Source organism: Mobula hypostoma, chromosome 2 (assembly GCF_963921235.1).
Source record: "Mobula hypostoma chromosome 2, sMobHyp1.1, whole genome shotgun sequence".
NCBI lineage: Eukaryota > Metazoa > Chordata > Chondrichthyes > Myliobatiformes > Myliobatidae > Mobula > Mobula hypostoma.
The window spans coordinates 238,826,748-238,854,025 of NC_086098.1; the positions used below are offsets into that span (position 1 = coordinate 238,826,748).

At 44.2% G+C, this 27,278-nt stretch overlaps 1 protein-coding gene across 2 annotated transcripts in view; it reads right to left on the bottom strand.

The window, feature by feature from the left end:
* Positions 1–27,278, bottom strand: part of pi4kb (phosphatidylinositol 4-kinase, catalytic, beta) — a 131,495-nt gene that overhangs the window by 98,172 nt on the left and 6,045 nt on the right. The window lies entirely within an intron of this gene.

Below are 27,278 nucleotides of genomic sequence, written 5' to 3' on the forward strand. Positions count from 1 at the left end.
GCTTTTGCAAGGAAGACTTTCTTTTACAGCACAGAATACCCCAAAGCCCTCCCCGAAAAACAAAACACCTTTTGTAGTTGCAATTACAAACTACTGCAGTTATTTTGACAACAAAACACCCAGCTATAGGAAGAATGTCATTAAGCTGGAGAGTGTACAAAATAAATTAATGCATGAGAATATTCATTTATGTCTGTCCTTTAATCAAAATTCAAAGTAAGTTTATTATAAAAGTCATCCTGAGAGTCATTATCTTGTGGGCAATCACAGTAAATACGAAGACATAGAATAAAAAAACAATTTTTTTTTGTGTGAGTGCTTTACTGCTTTCTGACATGTGCTTGCTCTCTTATACGTGCTGTGTGCTTTGTGGTGTGTATGACTGTTGGTACTGTGGTTTGCACCTTGGTCCTAGGTTTTATGTACTTCTGTTGAATGACAATTAAACTTGAATTTGAATGAAAAACTGCACACAAAGTCGGACAAACAACCAACGTGCAAAAGACAACAAATTGTGCACATAGAAAAAAAGAAAAAATAGTAATAAGTAACTTCATTAGCCTTTTATTGATATATATAATTCTTTATAATTTTGCATGTTGCAAACTGACCAACACACCACAGCAAACTCGTAATACATGTAAATGTTTATGGCGAACAAAGTTGATCCTTGAAAGTTTTCACGAGGATGTTAGTGGGACTGGAGGACTGGATAGGCTGGGGCTTTCCACCCCCTGGAGTGAGGAGCGACCTCGTGGAGGTGCTAAAATCATGAAGGGTCTTGACCCCAAACGGCAACTGCACATTCCCCTCTGTAGATGCTTCCTGACCTGCTGAGTTCCTCCAGCGCTTTGTGCACATTGCTCAAGAATTAGAAGATGAACGTTCATAGACTCGTTCCCACAGTCTATAGGGGTGTCTAAAACTAGGGGGCATGGAATTAAAGTGAGAAAGAAAAGATCTACAGGGAAGTTGAGGGGCAACTCTTTATCCCCAAAACAGAGGGTGGTGGATATGTGTTAAGAGCTGCCAGAGGAAGTGGTAGAGGCGGGTACAGTTACAATGTTTGAAAGGCATTGGAAGGGCTACATGGATAGCAAGGGTTTAGAGTGAAACAAGGAAACAGGATGAGCTCATGTAGGCAACTTGATTGGCATGGACATAGGGCTGAAGAGCCTGTTTCCATCCTGCAGAGCTCAGTGAATCTTTGTACCCTTTCTGTCCGCTCAGGACATCAGGACACTGACAGGGCATGGCTTTAACATCTTTTACCTATGACAGCATTTCTAACTGTGCCAGATTGCACCTTCTGACCATTGGGAGTGTGTGGGTTAACAGTAACCCAGGAATACCAGGGTGAAAGTGGCACAAGATCTCATTAATCACTCTACTTTTTAAGCCCAAGGGGTCCAGCAACAATTGATAACACACACAAAATGTTGATGTAACTCAGCAGGTCAGGCAGCATCTGAGGAGGAGAATAAACATAGAAACATAGAGCACAATACAGGCCCTTCGGCCCACAAAGCTGTGCTGAACATGTCCATACCTTAGAACTACCTAGGCTTTACCCATAGCCCTCTACTTTTCTAAGCTCTATGTAGCCATCCAGGAGTCTCTTAAAAGACCCTATCATTTCCACCTCCGCCGCCGGCAGCCACTCACTCACCACTCTCTGCGTTAAAAAAGTACCCCTGCAAGAAGTATATTGCAAAACTAGAAAAAAAATCAGATGTCCCACTGTGAAGGAATGGATTGAGGAAATGATTAAGATTTCATCATATGAACACATGTTGGGAAGAATTAACAGTGAGGGAAAAGTGCAAGTCAATGCCTCTCATCATTTTATACACCTCTATCAGGTCACGTTATCCTCCATCACTCCAAGGAGAAAAGGCCGAGTTCACTCAACCTATTCTCATACAGCATGCTCCCCAATCCAGGCAACATCATTGTAAATTTCCTCTGCACCCTTTCTATGGTTTCCATGTCCTCCCTATCGTGAGGCGACCAGAATGGAGCAAAGTCGACATTTTAGGCTGAGACGCTTTATCAGGACTTGGCCCAAAGCAATGTCTGACTGTTTATTCCTCTCCATAGATGCTGCCTGACCATTTTGTGTGGGTTGCTCTGGATTTTCAGCATCTGCAGAAACTCGTGTTTATGATCAGCAGCAACTGGTGACACATGTTACTTCAAACAGAGAAAAACCTCAGGGTAACACAGGAAACACAGCTTATAGGAGGCCACACTCACCAAGGCAAAATTAATATCTGACTTTATATCAGATAGAAATGTTGATGCATACTTTAATCACTCCTTCCCTTGCTGGAGATAAAAACACAAGCAAAGAAACAACAAATGGGTTACACTGCTTGCTTGCCTGGAGCTCTGTAACTGTGGAAGCCAGTGTCATGTCTGTGTATTTGGAAAGATAAACATTTCTACAGTCAACATGGTTGCACTTTGACTGAATCTGGAGGATTATGCATCTACTGAGAGTGACATATTCTTCAGATTCAAGATTGTTTAACGTCACGTCTAGGACTCAAGTGTAAAGGAGAATGAAATAATTAACACTGGATCTGATGCAGCACGAAAAAAACTACAATAAGACAAAGAACACAGTAAATATAAATATGTAGACAACTTATCTACGTAGATTGACTGTATGTCCATAAGGTAACACTAGACACAGGAGTGTCTGTACACAAGGTGACTCTGACAGAAAATGATAAAGTAGTGGTGGTTGGGGGTGGGTTAGTGGTTGGAGGTGTTGATCAGCCTTACTGCTTGGAGAAAGTATTTGAGTCTGGTGGTTCTGGTGTGGATGCTACGCAGCCTCCTCCCCGATGGGAGTGGGTCAAACAGTCCATGAACAGGGTGGGTGGGATCCTTCATGATGCTACTGGCTCTTTTCCGGCACCTTTCTGTATACGTGTCCTTCTTGGCAGGTAGGCTGGTGCCAATGATGCGTTGGGCAGTTTTGACAGAGGTAGACGGAGTTTTGTGGACCAGATTTCTGGAAGTAGTTGATTGCATTATTTGTCAAATGCACATCAAAACATGCAGTGAAATGTGCCATTTGCATTAGCAGTCTGAGGATGTGCTGGAGGCAGCCCGCAAGCATTGCTACACATTCTGGCATCAACACAGAATGGCCATACTGTTCAGCAGAACAACCCAAGCAACAATAATCACATCAAAACAAGCCCCTTTCCCACCCCCACTCCACATTTAAAACCCACCCCCTCAGACACAGATAATCCTCCAACCCCAGGACAGGGAGGGGAGGGAGACAGTAGTGAAGTTTATAGGAGGGAAATTCAAAATCTAGCTGAGTGGTGACACAACAACCATTCAATGTCAGCAAAACCAAGGAGATGTTCATCGACTAGAGGAGGTGGAAACCAGAGTCCTCATCAGGAGATCCGAGCAACTTTCAATTCCTCGGTGTTATCATTTCAGAGGATCTATTCTAGGTTCAGCACGTAGGTGTAATTACGAAGAAAGCACAGTTGCACCTCTACACCAACGGTGTTCGATGTACATGTGACAAATCTGAATCTGAGTTTGCACGTGAATCGATGAGTGAAACTCTTTTATTGAGGGACAGTTATGAACTGGATTCTGTCTGCCTGTGCTAGCCTGGAGACTGGGGAATGCAGTGAAATCATTCAGTAGTTCAGTCTTTTACAGAGAACTGGCAGATACAGCCAGTCCGTTGCAAGCAAAGCCCTCTCTACCACTGAGCACATTTACAAGGAGCGCTGTCACAAGAAAGCAGCATCCACTATCAAAGGCCCTCAGCATCCAGGCCATAGTCTCTTCTCACTGCTGCCATTGGGAAGGAGCTACAGGAGCCTCAGGACTCACATTATTTGTTCAGGAACAGTTATGACCATTCGAACATCAAGCTTCTGAACCAGAGGGCATCGCTTCACTCACTGCAACACTGAACTGTTCCCACAACCTACAGGCTCACTTTCGAGGACTCTACAACTCATCTTCTCAATATTCATTACTGTTTCATTGTATTTGCACAATTTGTTGTCTTTTGTACATTGGTTGTTTGCCATCTTGTTGTGTGCGATGTTTCACCGTTCTAAACACAAGAGATTCTGCAGATGCAGGAAATCCATTGCAACACACACATAGTGCTGGCGGAACTCAGCAGGTCAGGCAGCATCTACGGAAATGAATAAACAGTCAACGTTTTGAGCTGAGACCCTTCGTTAGGACTGGAGAGGAAGCGGGAAGACACCAGAATAAAAAGGTGGGCAGAGGGGAAGCAGAACAAGCTGGAAGATGACAGGTAAAGCCAGACGGATGGGAGAGGTAAAGGGCTGGAGAAGAAGAAATCTGACAGGAGAGGAGAATGGACCATGGAAGAAAGGGAAGAAGCAGCACCAGGGACAGGTGATAGACACGCAAGGTGTTTCTTTGCACTCACTGTGAACGCCTACACGAAAATGAAGTACACGGTGACACACATGTACTTTGATAATACATTTACTTTGAACTGACAGAGGGAGACGGAGATACAGATCTTTTGGCCCATGATGTTGTACTGACCTGATGAGTAATGTTAAAGGGGAATTTAGGGCACACAAACATGAGGGGAAGTGCAGGGATGTGGATCCCACATGCAGGCTGATGGGATCAGTCACACTTGGTTCAAAGGTTTACCATAAATTTATTATCAAAGTACATATGTCACCATTTGCAATCCTGAGATTCTTTTTTGCGCAGGTAAGTACAAAGAAACACAATAGAATCAATGAAAGACAACAGAATCAATGAAAGACCAAACCCTACAGGATGGACAAACAACCAATTGCAAAAGACAACAAACTGTGCAAATACAAAAGAACATTAAATAATAATAATAAAGATGAAGAGTCCTTGAAAGTGAGTCCATAGGTTGTGTGAAGTTATCCCCACTGGTTGAGCGTGACATTCCTGAACCTGGTGGTGTGGGTCCTGGGGCTCCTGTACCTCCTTCCTAATGGCAGCAGCGAGAACAGAGCAGGTCCTGGGTAGTGGGGGCCTCTGATGGTGGATGCTCCTTTCCTTTCGTAACTGTGCTCAGTGGTGGGTTGGGCTTTAGCCGCGATGGACTGGGCCATATTCACTAAGGTAGGGTGTTTTCCTACCAGGCCGTGATGCCACCAGACAATATACTAGCCACTGGACATCATTAGAAGTTTGTCGAAGTTGTAGATGTCATGCCAAATCTACTCCTGGTATCATGGTTGGCAGAGTGCCTATTCCTCTTGCGACTCTGATCCCAACAGATTTAATTTGCAAATCATTAAATCCATGACCTGCTCCTGTTCATTATTGCTATAATCCCTCTACTTGGTGACACTGTCCAGGGCTGGTGGTTACAACCAAGTTAATTCTGAACAGATGCCAGTTACTCAAACTGTTCTCTGAATTTCAGGGTTAAATGCTCATTCTTAAACTGAGAGTACCCAGTTGTAGGAACAACAATTTCACCATTGTAATTTAAATCTTTTGCTGTGAATAGCAGACTGACCCAGTATAGTATCAATACTTTGTTTAATTAATATCGCTACCATATCGATTCAGATTTTAACTTGGTGAAGTAACCTTTCAGTGGTCTGGAAAGAACTCTGTGGGAAAATAGGTTCCGCAGGTGTGTTCGGAAGGATGTGCTGGCATTGCAGAGGGTTCAGTGGTTTGCAAGTATAATTCCAAGAATGGTGAGGAGTGTTTGAGGTCTCTGGGCCCCTACTCACTGAAGTTCAGAAGAATGAGTAGGGACCTCATTGAAATCTATTGAACATTGAACGGCCCAGAAAGAGTGGACATGGAGAGGAAGTTTCCTTATAGTGAGGAGGTCTACGACCAGAGAGCACAGCCTCAGAATAGAACATTCCTTTAGAACAGAGATGAGAAGGAATTTATTTTACCAGAGGATGGTGAATCTATGGAATTCATTGCTACAGATGGCAATGTAGGCCAAATCATTGGGTATAGTTAAAGTGAATATTGATAGGTTCTTGGTTAGTCAGGCACCACAGGGTAGGGAGCGAAGACAGGAGAATGGGGTAGAGGGGGATAATAAATCAGCCATGATCAAATGGCCTAATTCTGTTTCTATGTCTTATGGTCCTGATTAGTAAAAGACATCAAAGGTTCAGAAAGGTGGAGAAATGGCTGAGTGGAATAGTAAATGAACAAATGGATGGAATGGCCTAATTCTGCTCCTACACCTTATGGCCTTAAAATGGACTTCTGGCAAATGCATTGCAAGCTTACACGACAGTGTTCTGGTTAAAAGAAAACTTTGATTCACCCTTGCAAACACACCCCATTGCATGAATAACCAGTGCCAGATGTAGACTCATCAGTACCACGTTAGTTGAGTACAGTGAGGTAGCAGAATGCAAACTATAGCGTGGCAGTTACAAAGGAAGTACATGCAGGTCAAGGGCCACTATGAAGCAGGTAGGAGGTTCAGTACTTTGCTCGAGAGAGGTACCCACCAACACTCCAGCAGCATGAAACAGAGACAAACCTGTACACATTGTAATAACACTGCATTAGCGCCAGAGCTAATGACAGACACACTTTGAGCAATACCACACTGCTATCTGTACCCACCACTACACTGCCAGTTATACATATCTGTATTGTGCCTAAGGAGTACACAACAGCATCCATACCAGCCACTAGTATACAGTGACAACACACACAAAATGCCAGAGAAACCCAGCTGGTCAGGTAGAATTTTATTTTATTTTTTAATTTTTATTCAGAGGCACGGCGCGGAAAAGGCCCTTCCAGCCCAGTGAGTGTATTGCCCAGCAACCCACCTATTTAACCCCAGCCTAATCACAGCACAATTCACAATGACCAATTAACCTACTAACCGGTACATCTTTGCACTGTGGGAAGAAACCACAGCACCCGGAGGAAATCCACGTGCACACAGGAAGAAATGCACAAACTTGCTTACAGAGGATGCTGGAATACTTTCTCTACAAATCGTTTTTGGCAATTCTGTTCGGGGGCGGTGGGGGGGTTGTTAATCACGACTGGAATATAGGTGATAAGTGGCTAATACACTCAATTTCATTTCTAAAAGGGTTTATCTAACGAATTTAATATTAAACACACAGCGCATATTTTCCTCGCATGAATATAGTGATAAATCAATTATCAGGGGAGGACAGGGGAGCTTGAAGTAAGTGCTGAATGAACTTCCAGTAGAAGTGGTAGAGGCAGGTTCGATATTATCATTTAAAGTTAAATTGCATAGATATATGGACAGGAAAGGAATGGAGGGTTGTGGGCTGAGTGCAGGTCGGTGGGACTAGGTGCGAGTAGCGTTCGGCACGGACTAGAAGGACCAAGATGGTCTGTTTCTGTGCTGTAATTGTTATATGATTATACATATATGGAATTGAACTCCGACTCCCCAAGCTATCACAGTGCTGCACTAACTGCTATGTTACTGTGGCACCCACAGCATAACTGCAGAGGAATAAACCGTCAACGTTTCTAAAAGAGTTTCTCAGCCCAAATCATCAATTGTTTATCTCCATCCATACATGGCACAGTTGCTTCAACCGCTACACCATCACTTTACAGTGCCAGCAATCCCCGATTGGGGTAATATTCCTGCCGCTGTCTGTAAAGAGTCTGTACGTTTTCCCCGTGACTGCACGAGTTTCCTTCACGTGCTTTAGGCTCATCCCACATTCCAGAGATGTTAGGGAGTTGTGGGCATGTCACGTCGACGCTGGAAGCATGGCAACACTTGCAGGCTGCACCCAGCACCTCCTTGGGCAGTGTTGGACGCATTTCACTGGGACAAATAGAGGTAACCTTATCCATTTTTAGATGTTGTCTGACCTGCTAAGTTCCTCCAGCATCTTGATTGTATTGCTGAAGATTTCCAGCATCTGCAAAATCTTTTGTGTTTAATATTCAATGACACGGGGTGGCGGGTGGAGATATGTCTCTACCAAGGTGTAAGGCGATCCTTCCCTCCGCTAGCCTGTGGGTCATCCTTGGGCAAGATGTAGCACCTGCTTACTCCCCTGATCAGGGTCACGTGAAGCCATGAGAGCAGGGGGTGGATGGTTGTTCAAGCAGATGGCGCATATCACATGTCTTGGTTATGTGACCACTGACGCCAGACAGACAATCTCTGGAGAGTATTGATAATGTCAGGGTCACTCATCTTGTAAAGACACTGCCCAGCCCAGAAGAAAGTAATGGAAAACCACTTCCGTATAAAAATTTGCCAAAAACAATTATGGTCATGGAAAGACCATGATTGCCCACATCATATGACACCACACATAACAAACAAACGATACAACGACACACCACAACCAATGGCTCCCTGGCCATACAGTGACAGCAGTATTATACCTCAATGTCAAACATTTTAATCAGCTCCCACCAATACACCATCTGCCTGTTATGAAGTTTAAAATGACCCTTCCAATCCCGGTCAGGGAGGCTATAACCTCCACTCATCCTGTTGATTAGTCTGCAGAGCTGAAGTGAAAAGGATATAAATTACACTCTAAATCGCAACAACATCAGCCCAGAGTGCCTTTCTGAGAGACTCTTTCATAACACCAGAATTTAATGGTCCATTAATACCAGATAACTGCAGCACTGTGCAATCCAGCGAAGTCGGTTATACCCACTATAATCCAATTACAGCAACGTCAAATAAATTGTGAAACATACTATATGCAAGAGTTACTTATCAAAAAAGATCATTGTGTTGGCAATGTACAATCCATACCCCCATTTCAAAGACTTTTACGTAAGCACAGGATGTAAGAAAATGGAGGGCCACATGGGAGGGAACTTCGCCACGGACGGTCCCAATCCCAGTTGTGCAAGGAGGAGGGCTGGACATAGGGCTAGCAGCCCCATCCAAAGGCCTCATCCCTGGGAGAGGAAGGACCTTCACCTAGAAGACATATAGTGAAAGCAGAAGCCACAGGACTAATCAACCTTTTATTATCCAGAATCACCACCAGACTGACCATCTGGTCCGTCAAACCTGCTTCAACATTTAATAAGATCATGGCTAATCTGACCACGGACTCATCTCCACCTACCTGCCTTTTCCCCATAACCCTTAATTCCCCTACCATGCAAAAATCTATCCAACCTTGTCTTAAATATATTTACTGAGGTAGCCTCCACTGCCTCACTGGGCAGAGAATTCCACAGATTCACCACTCTCTAGGAAAAGCAGTTCCTCCTTACCAACATCCTAAATCTGATAAAGTTTAAGGGAAAGGGGGGTTCTCAAGATTCCTGTAAACAATGGATTCAGTACTGACTATGTCTGTGACTGCAGTGTGTTTGAATCAACACTCACAACACGCTGGATGAACTCAGCAGGTCGGGCAGCATCCGTGGAAAAGATCGGTCGACGTTTCAGGCCAGAACCCTTTGTCAGGACGAAGTGTTGTGGGTGTTGCTTTGACCCCAGCATCTGCAGATTATTATAGTGTGTTTGAATAATGTCTCACAGCTGTCTTCTTTGGAGCAAGATAATTAGGGTTTGCCCAGATCCACGTCAGATGTCTCTGGGCTTTTCACACCTTTTGATTTTGACAAAAGGCAGTGCCTAATGGAAATTGGACAGAACATTCCTTTCCTAATTAAAGCATAAATTTGACCGATGTTCTTATCTTTGTAATTAAGTTGTGGCTCCAGCAAACCAGGTAGGACATTCTTTTCTTTAATTAAGGTGGCTGGAGTGTCTAACAAATTGATTGTACTTTTGTATCAATAGTCCATTGACTTGACCAGAATAGTTATCAAACTGATTGTTCTCTGTAACAATAGTCCATTGACTTGACCGGAATGGTTATCAAACTGATTGTTCTTTTGTATCGGTGGCCTTATAACTTCTGACAATTCTGACATCGGGCAGTGAACTTGCAGAACCGCTGGGGAGATGAGACAGGGTCTCTCCCTGATGTCGGATCCAAGTACACTCGCCGGCTGAGCTCGAAGAAATAAACGGGTGAAAAGATAGTAACGAACTTTTTATGCAGTCGTTATTTGATCTAGCAAAGTTACGTTTACAAACCTATTCCCCCAAATCTTGAGGCTATGTCCCCTAGTTCTAGTTTCACCTACCAGTGGAAACTGCCTCTATCTACCCCTTTCATAATTACGTGTTTCTACAAGATCCCCTCTCATCCTTCTGAATTGTCAGGTGACAATCTCTCCTCATCTCTGGAATCAACCTAGTGAACATTCTCTACACAGCCTCCACAGCCAGTATATCCTTCCTCCAGTAAGCAGACTAGAACTGCTTGCAGTACTCCCGGTACAGTTCCCGGCTCTTAAATTAAATCCCTTTAGCAATGAAGGCGAACATTCCAATTGCCTTGATAGCCAGCTGCACCCCCAAACCAACCTTCTGCGATTCATGCACAAGCACTTTCAAGACGTTCTGCACAGCAGCGTGCTGCAATCTTTTACCATTTAAATAATCTGATCTTCAATCTTTCCTTCCAAAATGGGTGACCTCGCATTTACCAACATTGTACTCCATCTTGCCCACTCATTTAAACCTATCTATATCTCTCTGCAGACTCTCCGTATCCTCTGCACAATTTCCTTTTCCACTCAATGTAGTGTCATCAGCAAACTTAAGATACACTACACTCGGTCCCCCCTTCCAGATTGTTAATGTATATCGTGAACAGTTGCAGACCCAGCACCGACCCCTGCGGCACACTGATCACCAAACAGAGAAACACCCATGTATCCCAACTCTCTGCTTTCTATTAGTTAACCAATTCTCTGTTCATGCTAATACATCACCCCAAACTCTATGCATCCTTATCTGATGGATAAGTCTTTTATGTGGCAGCTTATTGAACGTCTTCTAGAAATCCAAGTAAATAACGTCGATCTCTTCCCCTCTAACCACTGCACTTGTTATCTCTTCAAACAACTCCAGTAAGTTTGTCAAACAGGACCTGCCTTTGCTGAATCCATGCCACCTCTGCCTGATGGATCCATTTCTTTCCAGATGCCCCCCTAGTTCTTCTTTAATGATAGCTTCAAGCATTTTCCCAACTACAGATGTTGTATTAACTGGCCTACAGTTACCTGCCTTTTGCCTACATCCTCTTCTGAACAGTGGCACGACATTTACCTTATTCCAACCTGCCAGGACCTGCCCAGAGTCCAGAGAATTTTGGTAAATTATCACCAAAGCCTCAAAGATAACCTCTGCCATTTTTTTCAGTCCCCTGGGATGCATTCCATCAGAACCAAGGGACATGTCTACCTTTAGGTCCACAAGTTTGCTCAGAACTACCCCTTTAGTGATACTATTGTATGGAGGTCCTCACCTCCCATTGCATCCATATCATCTCTCTTCGGCATGTTAGACGTGTCCTCCACCATGAAAACCGACACAAAATAGTCATTCAAAGCCTTGGTCATTACCTCATTACCCAATATCAATTCCCCCTTCTCGTCCTCCAAAGGACCTGTGTTTACTTTGGCCACCCTTTTCTGCTTTATATAATCATAAAAACTTTTACTATCCGTATTATATTTTGTGCTGGTTTATTTTGATAATCTATCTTCCCCTTCTTTATTGCTCACTTAGTGACTCTTTGGTGTTCTTTAAACTTTTCCCAATCTTCCAGTTTCCCATGACTCTTGGCAACTTTGTACACACGAGCTTTTACTTTGATGTCTTCCTTTATTTCCCACACTTACTATCCTTGCTTTTAACCATCCCACCATATAGCCTGTGTTCCCAGTCTACCCTATCCAACTCCTCCCTCATCCTATTGTAGTCTCACTAGTTTAGGCATAATACACTGGTCTTACATCAAACTATTGCACCCTCCATTTGTATCAGAAACTCAGTTATACTGTGATCACTCTTTCCAATAGGATCCCAACTACAAGATCACTAATTTTACCTGTCTCATTGCAAAGGACCAGATACAAGATAGCATGTTCCCTTGCAGGTTCAGTAACATGCTGTTCAAGAAAGCTATAACATATGCATTCTATTAAGTCCTTTTCAAGACGGCCTCAACCAACTAGATTTACCCAATCTATGTGTAAGTTAAAGTCCCCCATGATAACTGCTGCTCCATTCTTACATGCCTCAGATATTTCTGTGTTTATTGCCTGTGCCACTGTAATGTTAATAATCGGTGGGCTGTAGACAACTCCCACCAGTGATTTTTTTTCCCTTTATTATTCCTAATCTCTACCCAGATGGATTCAACATTCTGCTTCTTAGATCTTATATCGTCTCTCACTACCGTCCTGATCTCATCCTTACTAAGAGTGCTACCCCACCTCCCTTACCTTCCTGCCTATCCTTCTGTATTACCTGATATCCCTGGATGTTTAATTCTGGGTCCTCTCCAGGACAGGACAGAGGACTCTGCAAGCTGCTGTCAGCAGTCTATGCTCCTGTACGGGTGACAAGTGGGAGGAAAGGATAAGATAGACCTCGGAGTAGGTTAAAAGGTCAGCAGAACACCATGGGTTAATGGACTATACTGTTCTGGGTTCCATCATCTAGGGGTGGTGGTACAGGCAGATACATTAGGGACATGGATGACAGAAAAGTGGTCAGCTATATGGGAGGGAAGGGTCAGTTTGAACTTGGAGTAGGCACAACATTGTGGGCCGCAGGGCCTGTACTGTTCTATGTCTATGTTTGTGTTCAGCTGCAGAAAACCTCTCTCGCTGACCGAGTTGCACATGAGCTCGCCATACACTTTTGCTTTTAACACCCAACTCAAGATTGCACTCGGTGCTGAGCGACAGGCTTTGGGACACGACCGCAATTTTAGCACACTGATGAATGGGAGCTTGGTGACCAGCACTCAAACAAGCGGCTGCAAATCACAGGCCCACGAAACGCAGGCTGCTGCGGAAGGCAGTACCAGAACAGTGTTACAAAACCAAGCAAGCTGCTTTTCAAACTGACAGCTGAGTGACAACTGACCACCTTCAGATTTTCTGAAATACAAAAGATTCTGCAGATGCTGGAGCACACACGAAATACATGAGGAACTCAGCAAGTCAGGAATCATCTACAGAAGGGAATAAAGTGTCGATGTTCGGTCAGAGACCCTTCAGCAGGACTGGAAAAAAAAGGGCTGGAAGCCAAAATAAGAAGGCAGCAGGAGGGGAAGGAGGAAAAGACGGTAGGTGACAGGTGAGGGGGAGGGGGGACTGCAGGAAGAAGCTGGGAGGGGTTAGGTGAAAGAGGTAAAGGACTGGAGAAGAAATCTGATAGGAGATGACAGTGGAACCAGAATGGGGAATGGAAAAAAGAGAGAAAGAAGTGGATGGGGCAGCGAAATTACTGGAAGTTAGAGAGATCGATGTGAATGCTATCAGGTTGGAGGCTACTCAGACAGATATAAGGTATTACATTTTCCTACAACATTTGAGAAAGGCCATTTATCCCTTTGTTGATGCTGGCTCTCAGCATTTCCCAGCTACTTCCCTGGAATATATTCTGCCCGCTGACTCATCCCAATTCTCCTGCCATCTACCTGTATGCCAAAAGCCTGTATGTTAAAAGTAAATTTATTATTGAAGCATGTACAGCATATGTCACCATAAAGACTCATTTTCTTGTGGGCATTCACAGTAGGGCAAAGAAATACGAAACAACCAATGATAAACTAGACAAAGACTGACAAACAACCAATGAGCAAAAAGATTAAGATTAAAGTCTGTCACGAGCCTTGTGGCCCATCAGGCCAGTGCTTATGCCGGTTTCCGTGGCGTGAAGCGGCTGAGAGAAGGAGACTCCCCCCCACCCCCCCCCACCGGATAGGACGCCAGTCTATCGCGCGGTTAACCCCCAGCATTTTTGCCAGTACCCATTCTCAGCTGGGTAGACTGCAGCATTGTGTGGTTAAGAGCCTTGCTCAAGGACACAAATGCTGCCTCAGCCGAGGCTTGAACCCACGACCTTCAGATCGCTAGTCCAACGCCCTAACCACTTGGCCACGCACCACACACAATGAGCAAAATGATAGACAGATAGATAATAAAAACTGAGAACATGAATTGTGGAGTCCTTGAAAGTGAGACTGTAGGTTGTGAAATCAGTTCAGTGTTGAGTTCAGAAAACAATCTGTTAGAGGAAGAGGAACACAGCAAATCAATCTATGGAGGTAAAGGAATTGCTGACATTTCAGCTCAAAACCCTACGTTACATCGATCTTGAAATAGGTAAAAGTGAAAGCACAACATCATGGGTCGGAGGACCTGTATTTTGCTATATTGTTCTATCAGAAGCGAGAGGGGAGAGATGAGATGGCCAGTACAAAGAGGAAAAGGAGACTGATGAGATGGGATCCCTTACTGAAGAGGGGAAGGAGTGAAAGATGATGGACATGTCAAGCCAGGTAGCCTAAGGGGACAAAATGAAATGGGAGACAGACAATATTCTATATGGTTGTTGTTTTACCTTGTACTGCCTCAATGTGCTGTTTAATGATTTGATCTGTATGAACTGTATGCAAGAAAACCTTTTCACTGTACATGTGATAATAATAAACCAATAACAATGTCAAAAAACATTATAGAACGAAGTATAAAAGCTACCGAAAAAGCACAGTGCAGGTAAACAATGAAGTGCAAGATGTTAACATGGTAGAATGCGAGGCCAAGATTGTATCTAATCTAATCTTATCATACAACAGGTCTATTCAAGAGTCTGGTAACAGTGGGGTAGAAGATGACCCTGAGCCTGGTGGTCCATATTTTCAGGCTTTTGTACCTTCTTTCCGATGGGAGTGGGGAAGAGAGAGAATGTCAGGGATGGGTGGTGTCTGTGTGCTTTACAGAGGCAGCAGGAAGTGCAGTAGAAGTTCATGGAGGGGAGTCTGGTTGCTGTGATGTGCCGAGCTGTGTCCACGACTCTGCAGGTTCTTACAATCACATGTAGAACATACCAAGCAGTGATGCATCCAAAGTGCATTGATAAAACTGGTAAGAGCCAATGGGGAACTCAACAGGTCAAGTCTCACCTGAGAGGATTTCTTTAGCCTCCTGAGTAGAGGCATCGAGTGAGTTGACTTGACTGTGGTGTGCACCTGGTTGGAGCAGGAAAGGCTATTGATGATGTTCTAAGCTCAAAGTACATTTATTATCAAAGTATGCATACATTATACAACATTGAGATTTCATCTCCTAACCCTGGGAACTTGAAGCTCTCAACCCTCTCGCCCATTGATGCAGACAGGAATATTTACACCAGCCCCTCTTTCTGACCAGCTTACCTGACCCGCATGCCCTACCCTCGTGATGTGGGAGGAAAGCAGAGCACTGAAGGAAAACCAAAGTGGTCACAGGGAGAACATAAAGATGCCACAGGGATAACAGCTTCTTCTCCCAGGCCTTGAGACTACCAAGCTCTCTGCCACCACCCAGGTGGCCACTGGGAGATCACTAGTTTTCTGGCGGACGGAGCGTTGGTGCTCGGTAAAGCGGTCTCCCAATCTACATCGGGTCTCACCGATACACAGGAGGCCACAATCATCATGAACTGATTCTAGCCACTGTAAATTGGCCTCAGTGTGTAGTGAGGGCAGAATGCAGGGTGGGAGTTGAGGAATACATGGAGAGAATAAAAAGTGAGATTGACATTGGATTAGTCTACACAGGTGGCACGGCAGGGCAGTGGTTAGCACAACACTTTACCGCGCCCGCTGCAAGATCCGATTCAGGTCCTGTATGTTCTCCCCGTGACTGAGTGCTCTGGTTTCCTCCCACATTCCAAAGAATTACGGGTTAGAGTAATGAGTTGTAGACTTGCTATCCTGGTGCCAGAAGCATGGCAACACTTGAGGGCTTTCCCAGCACATCCCCAACACATTTCACTGATGTTTCAATGTACAAGTGAAAAATAAAGCTGATCTTTTAAATCTGCAGATGCTGGAAATTCAAGCAACACACACACAAAAAATGCTGGTGCAACGCAGCAGGCCAGGCAGCATCTATAGGAAGAGGTACAGTCGATGTTTCGGGCCAGGACCCTTCAGTGTCCTGACGAAGGATCCCGGCCCAAAACGTCGACTGTACCTCTTCCTGTAGATGCTGCCTGGCCTGCTGCGTTCCACCAGCATTTTTTTGTGTGTGTGTTGCTTGAATTTCCAGCATCTGCAGAATCTCTTAAGGTTTTTAGTTGATGTGGATTTGAAGGGCCTGTATCTCCATAACTTCACTAGTTACAAAACACTTGAGGAGGTATCTGAAGAGGCAGTCAGATTAACTGGTTGAGGGCACTTGCTAGAACTAAATGCAGACATCCGACCTCTCCCGGAAGTTCCGGGAGTCTCCCGCATATTAATAGTGGCTCCCTGATGCCCGCAAATTATATACAATATCACGGAAATCCATTTTTTTGAGAGTGAGCGAGAGAAAGCAAGAGAGAGCGAGAGAGAGAGCGCAAGCGAGAGCGCGCCATGGCAGAGTGTTCCAAAAAAATATAAAACGTACGTCACCCCAGACTACACTAAAGTGTACCCCTGCCTAATAGGGGTCAAAAATAATGACAGTGTTGCTCGCTGCACTGTTTGCAACAGTGACTTTTCTATTGCCCATGGTGGGTTAAGACTGTAAAAGACATGTTGAGGTGAGTTGGTGTCATTCGTTCATTAGCATAGCTAACGTTATTTAAACTAGCTGGCTAGCTGCTAAGGAGCTACTCTATTGCAGACATCTCACCTCTCCCGGAAGTCTCCTGCAAATTGATGGTGCTACCTCCCTGAAATGAGTTTTTGCAGGGTGGGATGTCTGTAAATGCCACCTTCTATTTCAAAATGTTCGCAAAGTCTTTATGGGCAGAGGTGGAGATTACTAAAGGAACAAAGAAGTGCGGGGGTGGGGGGGGGGAGGTGAACTGTTTCACTCTCTTTCCAGGATGAGCAGCCACTCCAGTACTGTCGCTATCCCAGCTTCCATTGTCCATAAAGTTGCTTGAAATTCTAGCATCTGCAGCTTTCCTCGTGATTCCATTGTCCATGCTGGAACTGATGTAAGCAATGTGTTGAGCTGCTATGTGCGGAGCTTATGCAGAGGACAAAGACAGCAACAACGAGGATGTAAATAATTGAGGACTGCAACATTGCAAGCTGAGAATGCTAGAGCTGGCTAAATACAAACCACCACCGGCTGTCTGGTGCTTAGAGAGACGGCCTCCACTACTACCACTGGGCAGGAGGTTCAGGACTGTTAGGTCCCACAGAAACTGTTCAGAAACTCTGAACTCTCATGGGTTCTTTACAACTCCTGTTCTCAGTATTGATTTAATTTGTACAGTTTGCTTTCTTTTGCACACTGGTTGGTTCCTGTCTTAGTTGATGTATAGTTTTTGTAAAATCTATTGTATTTCTTTTTATCCTCTAAATGACTGCAAGAAAATTATTCTCATGGTAATATATACACTCCGATGATAAATTTACTTTAAAATTCAAGAGGAATGGTAAAATGGAGGATAAAAACTTAAAAATTTATTATTTAAGTATGCTTTGAGTTTCATGTTTTTGCAGACATGCACAGAATAAAATCTGCAAGAAAATGAATCTCAAGGTAGTATATAGTAATACTTTAATAATAAATTTACTTTGAACGGAAAAATATTCTACAGGAAGGTAACGATAATACAGTGAAGTGCTGTCCAGTTCAGGAAACTCACTGCTCTTTCTTTCTCTACAAAGGAGATCAATCAACCCCACAGAGGGAAATGAAAGGTAGATGTTCCTTCCCCACAAAAGGAAATATCAACATAACTATATCATTAAAATCTCCTGATGAACCAGTTACCAGCACAATCAGATGCTATGAATGTAGAAGCACTTGTGCCACAATAGGCTTCAAGACACGACATCCACTGCCACAAATTTCTACAAATGCATCGCGAAGACCATTCTAACTACTCGCATCACCATCAGGCATGGAGGAGCCGATGCATAGGATCAGAAAAAGCTGCAGAAAGTTGCAAATTCAGCCAGCTCCATCATGGGCACCAGCCTCCCTAGCACAGAGGACATCTTCAAAAGGTGATGCCTCAAAAAGGATATCCATCATGAAGGACCCTCACTATCTGCAACATGCCCTCTTCTCATTGCTACTGTCAAGGAGGTGGTACAGGAGCCTGAAGACACACTCTCAACAATTCAGAAATATCTTCTTCCCCTCTTCCATCAGATTTCTGAATGTACAAGCCCATGAACACTACCTCACGATTTTCCCTCTTTTTTTGCAGTGTTTATTAAATTTATTTTTATATATCCTTATTGTAATTTAGTTTTTATTATGTATGGCTGCTGCAAAACAACAAATTTCACCGACACATGCCAGTGACAATAAACTTGATTCTGATTCTGACTCAAGGAGCACAACACTACTCAGGATAACTGGATTCCCTCAGTGACTCCACATTCACGACCCAGATCAACAGCTCGCTTCACCGCTGCCTCGGTGTGGCTGGACCCTGCAGGCAGCGCAAGATGCGAGTCTGCATCCTGCAAATGGAGATGCGAGTATGCATCCTGCAAACAGCAAGAAGTAACCTCACATCAAGTCTTCTGCAGCACATTACAAACTTACAACCTTTACTGCAAAGGGGAACACCACCAAAGTCAAAGTAAATTTATTATCAAAGTACATAGATGTCCCCAGAACATTCCTTCAGAATTGTTTTCTTGCAGGCATTTACAGGAAAAATAAAGAAATACAGTGGAATTTAAGAAAAACTATACATAAAGATGACCAAACAACTAATATGTAAAATAAGACAAATTATGCAAATAAAAAAACTACTACTGAGAACATGAGTTATAGAGCTCTTGAAAGTGTAGGTTGTGAAATCAGTTTAGAGCTGTGGTGAGTGAAGTTATCCACACTGGTTCAGAAAGCTGACGGTTGAGGGGTAATAACTGTTCCTGAACCTGGTGGTTGGGACTTGAGGTTCCTGTACATAGCGCTTGATGGTAGCAGTGGAAAAAAGAGCATGGCCTGGATGGCGAGGGTTCTTGGTGATGAATGCTGATTACAGTGGTGTAGAGGGCTTTGCCTGTAATGGACTGGACTGTATCCACCATGTTTCATTGGCTTTTTCGTTCCTGGACATTGGCGTTTCCATACCAGGCTACAATGCAACCAGTTAAGATATCTTCTTCTATAAAAGTTTGTCAATGTTTCGGGCAACATGCCAAATCTTACCACCAGCAAATCCTCCAAACTGTAAACTGCCCTGCCTTGGAAAGTTACCAGAAGTTCAAAGTAAATTGATTACTGGTGGGGTGGCGTTGCTGGTTAAAAAAGAGATTAACGCAATAGAAAGGAAGGACATAAGCCGGGAAGATGTGGAATCGATATGGGTAGATCTGCGTAACACTAAGGGGCAGAAGACGCTGGTGGGAGTTGTGTACAGGCCACCTAACAGTAGTAGTGAGGTCGGAGATGGTATTAAACAGGAAATTAGAAATGTGTGCAATAAAGGAACAGCAGTTATAATGGGTGACTTCAATCTACATGTAGACTGGGTGAACCAAATTGGTAAAGGTGCTGAGGAAGAGGATTTCTTGGAATGTATGCGGGATGGTTTTTTGAACCAACATGTCGAGGAACAGACTAGAGAGCAGGCTATTCTGGACTGGGTTTTGAGCAATGAGGAAGGGTTAATTAGCGATCTTGTCGTGAGAGGCCCCTTGGGTAAGAGTGACCATAATATGGTGGAATTCTTCATTAACATGGAGAGTGACGTAGTTAATTCAGAAACAAAGGTTCTGAAATTAAAGAGGGGTAACTTTGAAGGTATGAGACATGAATTAGCTAAGATAGACTGGCAAATGACACTTCAAGGATTGACGGTGGATATGCAATGGCAGGCATTTAAAGGTTGCATGGATGAACTACAACAATTGTTCATCCCAGTTTGGCAGAAGAATAAATCAAGGAAGGTAGTGCACCCGTGGCTGACAAGAGAAATTAGGGATAGTATCAATTCCAAAGAAGTAGCATACAAATTAGCCAGAGAAAGTGGCTCACCTGAGGACTGGGAGAAATTCAGAGTTCAGCAGAGGAGGACAAAGGGCTTAATTAGGAAGGGGAAAAAAGATTATGAGAGAAAACTGGCAGAGAACATAAAAACGGACTGTAAAAGCTTTTATAGATATGTAAAAAGGAAAAGACTGATAAAGACAAATGTAGGTCCCCTGCAAACAGAAACAGGTGAATTGATTATGGGGAGCAAGGACATGGCAGACCAATTGAATAATTACTTTGGTTCTGTCTTCACTAAGGAGGACGTAAATAATCTTCCAGAAATAGTAAGGGACAGAGGGTCCAGTGAGATGGAGGAACTGAGCGAAATACATGTTAGTAGGGAAGTGGTGTTAGGTAAATTGAAGGGATTGAAGGCAGATAAATCCCCAGGGCCAGATGGTCTGCATCCCAGAGTGCTTAAGGAAGTGGCCCAAGAAATAGTGGATGCATTAGTGATAATTTTTCAAAACTCGTTAGATTCTGGACTAGTTCCTGAGGATTGGAGGGTGGCTAATGTAACCCCACTTTTTAAAAAAGGAGGGAGAGAGAAACCGGGGAATTATAGGCCGGTTAGCCTAACGTCGGTGGTGGGGAAACTGCTGGAGTCAGTTATCAAGGATGTGATAACAGCACATTTGGAAAGCGGTGAAATGATCGGACAAAGTCAGCATGGATTTGTGAAAGGAAAATCATGTCTGACGAATCTCATAGAATTTTTTGAGGATGTAACTAGTAGAGTGGATAGGGGAGAACCAGTGGATGTGGTATATTTGGATTTTCAAAAGGCTTTTGACAAGGTCCCACATAGGAGATTAGTGTGCAAACTTAAAGCACACGGTATTGGGGGTAAGGTATTGGTGTGGGTGGAGAATTGGTTAGCAGACAGGAAGCAAAGAGTGGGAATAAATGGGACCTTTTCAGAATGGCAGGCGGTGACTAGTGGGGTACCGCAAGGCTCAGTGCTGGGACCCCAGTTGTTTACAATATATATTAATGACTTGGATGAGGGAATTAAATGCAGCATCTCCAAGTTTGCGGATGACACGAAGCTGGGTGGCAGTGTTAGCAGTGAGGAGGATGCTAAGAGGATGCAGGGTGACTTGGATAGGTTGGGTGAGTGGGCAAACTCATGGCAGATGCAATTTAATGTGGATAAATGTGAAGTTATCCACTTTGGTGGCAAAAATAGGAAAACAGATTATTATCTGAATGGTGGCCGATTAGGAAAAGGGGAGGTGCAACGAGACCTGGGTGTCATTATACACCAGTCATTGAAAGTGGGCATGCAGGTACAGCAGGCGGTGAAAAAGGCGAACGGTATGCTGGCATTTATAGCGAGAGGATTCGAGTACAGGAGCAGGGAGGTACTACTGCAGTTGTACAAGGCCTTGGTGAGACCACACCTGGAGTATTGTGTGCAGTTTTGGTCCCCTAATCTGAGGAAAGACATCTTTGCCATAGAGGGAGTACAAAGAAGGTTCACCAGATTGATTCCTGGGATGGCAGGTCTTTCATATGAAGAAAGACTGGATGAACTGGGCTTGTACTCGTTGGAATTTAGAAGATTGAGGGGGGATCTGATTGAAACGTATAAGATCCTAAAGGGATTGGACAGGCTAGATGCAGGAAGATTGTTCCCGATGTTGGGGAGGTCTAGAACGAGGGGTCACAGTTTGAGGATAGAGGGGAAGCCTTTTAGGACCGAGGTTAGGAAAAACTTCTTCACACAGAGAGTGGTGAATCTGTGGAATTCTCTGCCACAGCAAACTGTTGAGGCCAGTTCATTAGCTATGTTTAAAAGGAAGTTAGATATGGCCCTTGTGGCTACAGGGGTCAGGGGGTATGGAGGGAAGGCTGGGTTCTGAGTTGGATGATCAGCCATGATCATAATAAATGGCGGTGCAGGCTCGAAGGGCCGAATGGCCTACTCCTGCACCTATTTTCTATGTTTCTATGTTTCTATTATCAAAATACATATGTGGCACCACTGATAATCATTTTCTAGTGAGCATATTTTTCTAGTATTCCAAAAAACATATTAGAATGAAAGACCTCACCCAACAAGACAGACAAACATCCAATATACAATTGTTCAAATACAAAAGAAATAATAAATAAATGAGCAATAAATATCGAAACATAAGATGAAGAGTCCTTGAAAATGAGTTTATAGGTTGGGAAAAGTTCAGTGATGGAGCAAATGAAGTTATCCCTTTTGGTTCAGGAGCCTGATGGTTGAGGGGTAATAATTGTTCCTGAACCTGGTGATGTGAATCCTGAGGCTCCCATACCTTCTTCTCATGGAAGCAGCAAAAAGAGAATATGGCCTGAATGTTGGGGGACCTTGATGATGGATGCTCTTTCCTGCAAGAGTGCTCTGTGTAAATCAGTAGTCCCCAACCTGGGATCCACAGACCCCTTGTTTAATAGTATTGGTCCATGGCATAAAAACAGTTGGGAACCCCTGGTGTAGATCTACTTAATGGTGGTGAGAGTAAAGCCGGTCTTGGTTATCTATTATTGTCCCTCCATTGCTGGTGGGTCAAGACCTGGAATTCCCAGACTACAGCAATTTTGCCACAGAGGCTTTAGCAGTATAAGACAGCAGCACACTCAAGGGACAATCAGAAGTGTGCATTATCCATTGGTCTTGCAAGTAAGATCGACATTCAGCAATTGAGTAAAAGGCCACTGTTATTGGCCAAGCACTGTTGGGGAGTGCACATAAAATCAATTAGGTGGTGGGAAACAATTTCTGCCAAAGGACCTGGACCCACTACAATTTGCCTATCACCCCAATAGGTCTACAGTGGATGCAGTCTCACTGGCTCTCCACTCAGCCTTGTCAATCACAATATCTACATCAGGCTGCTGTTTATTGACTACAACTCAGTACCCAACACTATCACACCCTCAGTTCTAATCAACCAGCTCCAAAACCTGGACCTCCATCCCTCCATCTGTAACTGGATCCTTGATTTCCTCACTGGGAGACCACAGTCTGTGTGGATGGGAAATAACATCTCCCCCTCTCTGACAATCAACACTGACACATCTCAAGGATGCGTGCTTAGCCCACTACTCTCTCTACACACACGACTGGTGGCTAGGCACACTCAAATTTGCCAGTGACACACTTATTGTTGGCAGAATTTCAGATGGTGATGAGGAGACATACAGCAACAAGCTTGCACTCAATATCAGTCAGACCAAGGAACTGATTGTGGATTTCAGGAAGGGGAAGTTGAGGGAACACACACCAGTGCTTATCGAGGGATCAAAAGTGGAAAGTATGAGCAGTTTCAAATCCCTGGGTGTCAACATCTCTGAAGATCTATCCTGGGCCCAACATACTGATGCAATTACACAAAGACACGACAGCAGCATGCCTTTATTAGAAGTTTGAGGAGAATTCGTATGTCACCAAGGATACTCACAAATTTCTACAACTGTACTGTGGAAAGTATTCTAACTGGCTGAATCACTGTCTGACATGGAAGGGTCACTGCACAGGATCTTTAGACAAAACTTCAGGAAGTTGTAAACTCTGCCAGCTCCATCATGGGCACTAGCCTCCCCAACATCAAGGACACCTCCAAATGGCGATGCCTCAAAAGGCAACATCCATCATTAAGGATCCCTATCAGCCAGGACATGCTCTCTTCTCATTGCTACACTCAAGGTGAGGTACAGGAGCCTGCATACACACACTCGATATTTCAGGAACAGCGTCTTCCCCTCCATCAACAGATTTCTGAACCCATGAACACTACCTCAGTATTTCCTTTCTCTCTTTTTGCTCTACTTATATACTTATTGTGATTTATAGTTTTTATTATTATGTATTGCAATAAATAATAACACCTCCAACGGAGACACCTCTTTTTCCCGAGAGGGGAGAGAGGTGGGGAGAGGGGATGGGGAGGGATAGAGGTATGTTAAATTACCGGGTGAACGAGTAGTCTTTGGGGTACAGCAAGTCTGTGTCTTTATTGATGCTTTGCTGCATACTTGAGTGCTCAGTGGGGGGGGGAGCACCAATGCTTTTTTTTGCTGGTGTAGGAGGGGGGGATCGTTGCTTTGCTGCAGCTTATGTGTGGGTGGGCAGAGCTGGGGGGACTTTGTATACATTTCTCTGACATTAAATGTACCTTTGAACTATGAATATACTGCTGACACAAAACAACAAATTTCACAACATATGCCAGTGATATTAAACCTGATTCCGAAATATTCAACTGCAGGATATGTCAGACCAGAGGTTCTTCCTTCCCTCATGAAACTCTATATACTGGAACAAATTCGTATTCAATCACCAGTAATGTGTGGAATTAGTTCACTGTCTGAATGACATTGAATTAGAATCAGAATCAGGTTTGTTGTTTTACAGCAGCAGTACAGTGCAATATCTAATAAAAGCTATAAATTGCAATAAGAAATATATATTAAAAATTAAGTTAGTGCAAAAGGAGAGCAAAAGAAGAAAAAAAAAAGTGAGGTAGTGTACATGGGTTCATTGTCCATTCAGAAATCTGATGGTGGAGGGGAAGAAGCTGTTCCTGAAATGTTGAGTGTGTGTATACAGGCTTCAGTACCACCACCTTGATGGCAGCATTAAGAGGGCATGTCCTGTATGATGGGGGTCCTTAATGATGGATGCTGCCTTTGAGGTTTTGCCATCTGAAGGTGCCCTTGAAGCTGGGGGGGGGGGGGGGGGGCAAGTGTCCACAATGGAGCTAGAAAAGTTTACAACTTTCTGTAGCAATGAGACGGTATGTCCTGGATGATGGGGGGTCTTAATGACAGATGCTGCCTTTTTGAGGCATCGCCTTTTGAAGATGCCTTCGATGCTGGGGAGGCCAGTGCCCATGATGCAGCGCTGATTCAAATCTACACAGCGAGCACAGGGTTTTTCCACAGTTTGGCTTGGCAAGAGTTCATTTCAAATTAACCCCAATAAGAAAGAGGTAGAATAGGGTGATCAGATGAGTTGGGGAGAGATGGAAGGAATTGTCATAGATAACAAGTACTAGTACCATTGGTTGCAGGAACAGAATGAGGTTTAGTATCACTTTTAAAGACATTTTGTTTTTAAATTACTTTGGAAAAATCAAGAGTTGGAGGAAAATTATCCTTAACCTGACACTCCCAGCACTATGCTGCACTGGCAGGGGCCATGGAACTGCATCCCGACAGCACCCATGCTGCCAGATGTAAACCATCCGACAGTTCTTTTCTGCAGATGAGGTAGGTTCATCTTGTGCCAGGCCAATAATTTAGTCCTCAGACAACACAGTGAGCGTGTAGGTTGTGGAATCAGTCCAGAATTGAGGGTTGGAGAGTGAAGTTAATTCACTCTGGCTCAGCAGTCTGGTGGTTGAGGGGTAATGACTGTTCCGGACCCTAGGCCCCTGGACCTGCTTCCCGATTGCATTAGTGAGAAGAGTGCATGGCCAGGGTGGTGGGGGCCCTTGATGATGGATGCTGCTTTCTTGTGGCAGTGCTCCTTGTAGATATTTTCACTGGTGGAGAGGGCTTTGCACGTAATGGACTGGGGTGTATCCACCACTTTCTGAGGGTTTTGTTCCTGGGCATCACTGTTTCCATATCAGGCCAACTGCCAGGCAAGCAATCACTCTTCACTGTGCATCAACAGAAGTTTGTAAAATTTTCAGGTGACGTGCGAATCTGTGCAACTTCTAGAAAGGAGAGGCACTACAGTTCCTTCTTTGTAATGGCACTCTGGTGCTAGTCCCAGGACAGATCCTCCGATATGCTAACTAACGCCAGTGAATTTAAAGCTATCGACCCACTTGACATGAAGCCTCTTGGCAAGTGGCATGAAGTGAGGGGTAAAATGGGCAGGGGACAGAGTCTGAATAAAGTAATGAGGGGGAGTGGAAAACTACAAGAACAACCTTACCAAAATAAACCAGAGTCATGGAAATTTTTAATTATGAAATTTAAGACACAGGAGTAGGGTGTAGGCATAGCCTGGAGGCAGAACCAGGCGTCCTCCATGTTAACAAAGCCCATCTACTCCCTGTGTGTACAACTATATGGCAAGCAGAGCAGATCAACAAAGGACCCTTCACTGTATTCAGAATTTATCAAGACTTTGCTAGGCACAATACACTCGTTATTGGCAGAAACACCCACAGGTTGTATGATGGCCACTGTGCTTCAGACTATCGATTGTCTTAGGACACACTGATCATTCAGTAAAGAAGAAAACAACAACGTCAAGTTGGTGACCGGCTGCCAGTGCTGTCCCCAGGGGGAATAAAAACACCCAGTCAGGAGAGTTAGATTTCTGTAAACCTGGTTTGATTTATGATCGCTGTCACTTAAGGGCATGCTGGACACAAGAGATTCTGCAGATGCTGGAAATCCAGAGTGACACATATAAACACACTCAGGCACCAAGGTAGCATAGACGTTAGTGTGACACTGTTACAGCTCAGAGTATCGGATTTCAGAGTTCAATCCCAGCGTCCTCTGTAAGGAGTTTGTACGTTCTCCCTGTGACCGCGTGGGTTTCCTCCGGGTGCTCCGGTTTCCTCCCACAGTCCAAAGGCGTACTGGTTAGTAGGTTAATTGGTCATTGTAAATTGTCCCCGATTAGGCCAGGGTTACATAGGGGGTTGCTGGGCGGTGTGGCTCGAAGGGCCGGAAGGGCCTGCTCCACACTGCGTCACTAAAACAAAATGCTGGAGGAACTCAGCAGGTCAGGCAGCATCTATAGAGAGGAATAAACAGTCGATGTTCTGGACCAAGACCCTTTATCAGTGCCGATTGCCACATCTTCCTAGTCCCGAACCTAGCACCTCTCTCCAATGACCCAGAGTCACAGAAACAGTGATCATCTTTGTTTTGAATGGTATCCGGAGAGACACAAGTACATCAAGGTCGTACGAAGGGAAATAACAATGAGAATGCAGAACATGGCAACACACACAAAATGCTGGAGGAGCTCAGCAGCATCTATAGAGGAGAGTAAATATCGATTTTTCACGTTCAGATTTATTTAACACATGGACATCAAATGGCCGGGGGCCGTGGTCAAGTGGTCGGAGACTTGGGCCGGCTCCCCCACCAGACTTAGTCTGGTGAGGAGGGTGTGAGGACACCCAGCAAGACTAAAAAAAAAACAAAACCTGACAAAGGGCAGATGAATTCCTTGTGAGCCAACGGCC